We start from the raw sequence: 6,000 nt of genomic DNA on the forward strand, positions 1-6,000 counted from the left end.
AGAAACGGGCCAGCTTCTCTTTCCATTTTAAAACATAGGACTTTGGCCAGTTAGCTGCTGGAGAGTTTTGGGTTCTATTTTAATGAGAATGAAAAATACCTGATTAGTTAGCAGTGACAGAGGAGAATCTTTCTAAAAAGCAAAGAATTCTCTTGTAAGAGGCATCATTATTTCTGATTATTTTTGCAGGTTTGGGTGTAGGGAGTTAAAAATAATCTTAATTTAAAATAGTTTTCGATTAACATAAAAGGAAATCTAAAACTGCAGAAATAGTGCAAAGAGATCCCATATACTCCACTTGCCCTTATGAACAAGTTACATTAATACGATACATTTGTCACAATTATGGAACCAATATTGCTACATTATTATTTCCTGAAGCCCATACTTTATTCAGACTTCTTTAGCTTTTACCAAAGGTCATTTTTCCGTCCCACGATTCCACCCAGGACAGCATGTCACATTTAGTCATCATATCTCCTCAGGCTCCTCTTGGCTGTGACAATTTCTCAGACTTTCCTTGCTTTTGATGACCTCAACGGTTTTGAACAGCACTGGTCATGAATTTTATTTTATTTTTTTCTCATGAGTGGACTAAGGTTAGAAGATTTGGAGAGGAAGACCATGGAAGTGAAGTGTCGTTATCATCATATCATGTCAAGGTCATATCAACTACCAACATGACTCATCACTGTTGATATTGACCTTGACCACTTGCCTGAGGTTGTGTTTGTCAGGTGTCTCCACTGTACAGCTTCTCTTTTTCTCTGGGTATAGGATTTTTAAAAGTTGCGTCCATCTGTACACCACAGAGACGCACTGTTTATTTTGGGTATTTACTGTCCCTGTTTGATAATTATCTTCCTGTCTGCATGTCACTGTCTGTATCGAATGGGGAATCATTACACAAAGCCAAATATTCACTAACATTTTACCTCCCCCACTGTTAATAATGTCTCTTTCACGTTGGGACCCACAAATTCTCCTAGACAGATTCTCTAAATTTCTGCTGCCCAGTAAGTAGCCACTGGCCACCAGTGGCTATTTAAATTTAAATTATTTAAAATTAAATAAAATTTACAATTCAATTCCTCAGTCTCACAGCCACATTTCAAGGGCTCAGTAGCCACAGGTGGTGAGTGGCTACCATATATCCGACCCACAGATCATGAAACGTTCCATCCCAGTCACACCAGGATAACTAATGTCATCAGCATTGTTCTCCACTGAGCCTACAGGTATAAGCACCATTAAAAACTGGTCTATCAGGCACTTCTGGTCATTGTTCATTACACACGGTATGTATTTTTTTTCTCCTTTTCTTACTTAAAATGCATCGTGAACATCTCTTTGGGTCAGTAAGTTTAGATCTAATTTGTTCTTGGTGAGGGTTGCATAAAATTCCACGGCGAGGGTATATTATGACTTACTCAACCATTTCCGAGATCAAGGACATCCTAGCTTCCAGCGTTTTTTTTTTTTTTTTTTGGTTTGTTTTATTTTGTTTTTGCTGTTCTAAACAGCACTCTGATTAATAAACACTCCCATACCCGTATATCTCTACCCTCTGGTACTTTTTTCTTTTGGAGAATAAATCCCCCAAATTAATATTTGATAATGGGTATTTATCAAATCGTAATGGATATTGACAGATTCATTTCCCAAAGGGCTGTGGCAATCCCTAGCCACACCAGCAATGGAGGAGGTTCCCATTTCCCCTCATACACACCAGCCATGGTTGTTAGTGCTTTTACACTTAAAAATTTTTTTTCACCAACCTAATAGCTTCAAAAATGGCATTTTATTGTTGCTCTAATTTGCATTTTTTGTTACTGCATCTGTAATGCTTTATTGCAGGGGTCCCCAACCCCCGGGCTGCAGACTGGTACCGGTCCCTGGCCCATTAGAAAACAGGCCGCACAGCAGGAGGTGAGTGGTGGGCAAGCCAGTGAAGCTTCGTCTGTATCTGTAGCCGCTCCCCAGCGCTGGCATCACCGCCTCAGCTCCACCTCAGATCATCAGGCGTTAGATTCTCACAGGAGCACCGGTCCCTGGTGCCACAAAGGTTGGGGACCGCTGCTTTATTGCATCCAGTGACTGACATGTTGACTTTAAGACCTTCGAGGGCTGGGAATGTACCTTATTTTTCTCCATCTCTCCTTCCACAGGGCCTAGATTTTGATAGTTTGGGGCGATGTTTGCCGAAGGCATAAACGAATGGCTTAATTCTTTCTGAAAGTCTGGTTCGCATGGATCAGAATTTTCCTTGGCCTCGAGGTCAGCTGTTGAACTGTCTGCCCTTTTTCTATGGGCCTCAGTTTCCCCACCCACAAAAAGGGTGCGTTATATGGCCCTTGCAGATTCCTTCAGCTCAGACGACGTGGCTATGAATTTGTACGTTTCTGAGGACAAGAGCATCCAAGCTGGATGTGGGGTCCCTTGAAGATTGACCCTATGGCCTATTTGCTGCGCAACCTGGGGCAAGTCACTTAGCCTTTCCGTGCCTGAGCTTCTCCCTTGATAACTGACTCCTTTCCTTTTCATAAGTGAGAGGAAAGAGGGAGAGTTTTTTTTGCACAAGGTTCTCAAACTCAAATATCTACAGGACAATGCAGGGGTCTGTTGGGGGTTGGACATGCAATAAGGAGAGGTGGGGATAGTGGCAAATGGAAAGCCATGTCCCTCCGCAGAGGACGGAGTGAATTAGCTCCAGCCACCCAAATGTGGCCCTCCAGTTTGAGACCCTCTGCTTGAGAATGGTTTATCATCTTGGCAAGGCTCTGAGAAATTAGCTAAGATTTGTTGGGTATTAGAAGACCCAGGTCCACACACATCTCAGCTGGGTCGCTCACCAGCTAGGCTGGCTGCATGACTGCCCAAGGCCCACTTCTCCGAGCCTGTGGCTGGGAAATAGTATGACCGGAGTCCAGAGTTAAGCCTGCCAATCTGGAGAGCCAATTGTCTGGGCCCGAGGGGCCATGCCTCCTCTCCAGGCTATTCCCTTACCTTGGGAGCAAGAAGGCCAGCTGGGGGTGAGGATGGTGAAATGAAGCTTAATGAATAACCCAGGGACTGGCCATGGTTGGTGTTTGGCGGTCTGAGGTGTCAGGGACAGGGGCTGGCTGACGAAGGTGGCCCCGGGAGGGGACAGGTCAGTGACCTGGCCCACCTCTCCAGCCTTATCTGATGTGGTCACCCCGGCTCCCCACCCTGTCCTCTTCCGCGCCAGGAGCTCTGGAGCCTGGCACCTTTGGGTCTAAGCCCTGGCTCTGGCGTGGCGGTGTGACTTTGGGAAAGTGGCTTGGCCTTCCTGAGCCCGGTCTGATGCCATGATGCAGAGTTCACAACAACACCCACCTCCCTGGGGGGCCGTGAACATTCTGTGACCTAATGATGTCATGTTCCCAAACGCTGACGCTCGTGTGCCACCTTCGCAATTTTTGTCCCATTGCTGTCTCACTTCTTCTGTAATAGTAACAATAAAAACAGTAACAGCAATAGCGGTAAACTCAGAGCACTTGCTACTGTTCTAAATGTTTTGCATATGCCAACTCATTCGATCCTCACATTAGTTTCACGAGGGAGGTCTTTTATCTCCACCTTACAGTTGAGGAAACAAAGCAGAGAGGTTAAGTAACTTACCTAAGGTCACACAGCCAGCCAGTAGCAGAGCTGGTATTTAGACCAGAGCCTGGCTCCAGGGTCTGTGTCCTGTTAGGCATCCTGCCTCTTCATGCCAGAAACTACGCTCCTACTGCTACTACATAATGTATATATTTAAAAACAGACTTTATTTTTAAACTTTAGTACCTGCTTAGCTTCTTCCTAAGCAATAATATCCACAAAATTATGGACTTAATTTTATATATATGCTACTGCACAAAGAAATAAACACCCAACTATTAAAAAACCTTTGGCATACACTGGTCAAAACGAAAGGGCAGGCATACAGTAGGCATTCAGTAAATGCTGCTGTCATGCTTCTTGTCCAAGCCTGAGCCGTGGGCTAAGAACCTGCTCCTCCAGGAAGCCCTCCTTGATCCCACCCCACCCTCGACTGTCCTGTGGGGACCGTCTGCTCTCTGTCCTCCTAGGGGTGTTAGCGTTGTCATTAAATCAGGTGTCTTTCTCTCCCGTCCGGGCCGGAGAGTATGAACTGCATTTTACCACCCCTTGTCTTCAGCGCCCAGTCCAGGACAAGACACCCGACAAGGATAGGCCCATGTTTACTGTGAGGATGGGGATAAAATCCTCAGCAGGGATCACGGCCAAGCAGCTCGACCTGACCCCAAGCAGCCCGGAGTTAATCATCAAATCCGAGGAGGTCACCCAAAGCTCAAGTAGGGCACAGAACATCTGCCTGGAAGGGCTGCCTGGTCCTTCCTGGACCTAACCTCCCATTTTACTTAGAGGGAAACTGAGGCACAGATGGACGTGACTAGCTCAGCTTTACCCACTGAGATGGTGACAGAGACCAGGCCAGAATGTGACCATGCCACCCTCCTGCCTACAGCCCTCCATGGCTCCCTAGTGCCCCTGGGTGAGGTCTGCATTCTGGATTGGCATAGCTTTCCTCGTGTACACAGGTTCCTGGAATGCGCCATGCTTTTGCCTTCCAGACCTTGGCACGCCGCGTTCCTGATTCCCAGCTCAGCTCTGTCTTCCCCTCCTCCCGGAAGCCTCCCAGCCCCCCAGGGCCAGGTGAGGTACCTGCTCTGGGCACCCACAGCCCTGCCCCATCATCATCTGCCAATATCTGATGATGCCGATTATAACTACTTTTCAGTGGCCTCTTGGGGATTCTTGAGGGCAAGGGACGCGCAGTTTTGTTTGAGACTAAAGATCCTGGGGCTTGACACATATAGGTATCCAGTAAATATTGGTCACATGAACAAATCAATCGCCATTATTTTTGAACAATAAATATTTGGGTTCCTGTTTTGGATGTGAAATATCGGAGATGAGGAGATGTTTCAGAAAAACATCCCTTTCTCATGTGACCGATAACGATTGTTTCTTTGTCCTTGTTTTCGTGGGACGAGCACTGGACTTGGAGATGTCTGTGTTGTAAGACAGGTGGTCCAGGGTGAGAGATAAAGGATGTTTCTCACTGGCCGGGTGGCCTTGGCCCAGTGAGTCGCCCTCTCTGAACCTCAGGTTCTTCATCTGTCAAATGGGACCAGGTCATGCGTGTGTCGCGGACAGAGCACAGCGGGGTAGTGAAGGTTGATCTAGTCCCCTTTCCCACTCCAGCTGGGAGTTGGCCCTTTAACACGGGAGGCAGGGCCAAGGCACACAGGAGGCTGCCGGGAGCTGGGCAGAGTTGGTGCCAGGTTAGGCTGGCGGGTAGCAGGTTGTGGCCAAGCTGGTCTAGGGACTGTTGGGCAGAAAGGTAAGGGAGCCTGGAGCTCAAATGAGACCCCTGGGGCTCTGCGTGTGTGTGTAAATGTGCCTGTAGAGTAGTCTGGAAAGTTCTGGGCTGAGTGGATGGAAGGTGAGAGAGGGTGGCCTAAGTCCTTTCAAAAATATTGACTCAGGGCGCCCAGCCTGCCTTGCAGAAGAAGGGGGGCAGGTTCTACTTGCCAGAGGGGCAGGGCTGGGTGTCCTGCCAGCCACAGGCAGCCTGGGCGCCAGGGATCTGGCTGAGGAATGTCACCCAGGTGGCCTCTGGGGAAAAGCCAAAGGGATAAGGGAAGTGCAAAGGTAACTGATCTTTACCCAATTCATGGATGTGGCAGGTGAGACATAGTGATGAAAAGTGACTAGGCCAAGGTCATGTGTGCTGAGACCTGACCTCAAGCCCCAGGCTGCCCACTGCATTGCTCCCCAGCTGACAGGGACCAGGGCTCCTACCTCAGCCCCAGTAACTGCCACTACGTGTCGCTAGGCCAAGGCCTCGGGTTGGCCCCGGACTTCGGTCTAAGAGGACTGTACCCTTATCTGGGCTTGATAAAGGCAACTTGGGGCCTGTTCATTTGACAGATGCCTGAGTCCTCTTGT

This window comes from Pteropus alecto, unplaced genomic scaffold, assembly GCF_000325575.1.
Source record: "Pteropus alecto unplaced genomic scaffold, ASM32557v1 scaffold113, whole genome shotgun sequence".
NCBI lineage: Eukaryota > Metazoa > Chordata > Mammalia > Chiroptera > Pteropodidae > Pteropus > Pteropus alecto.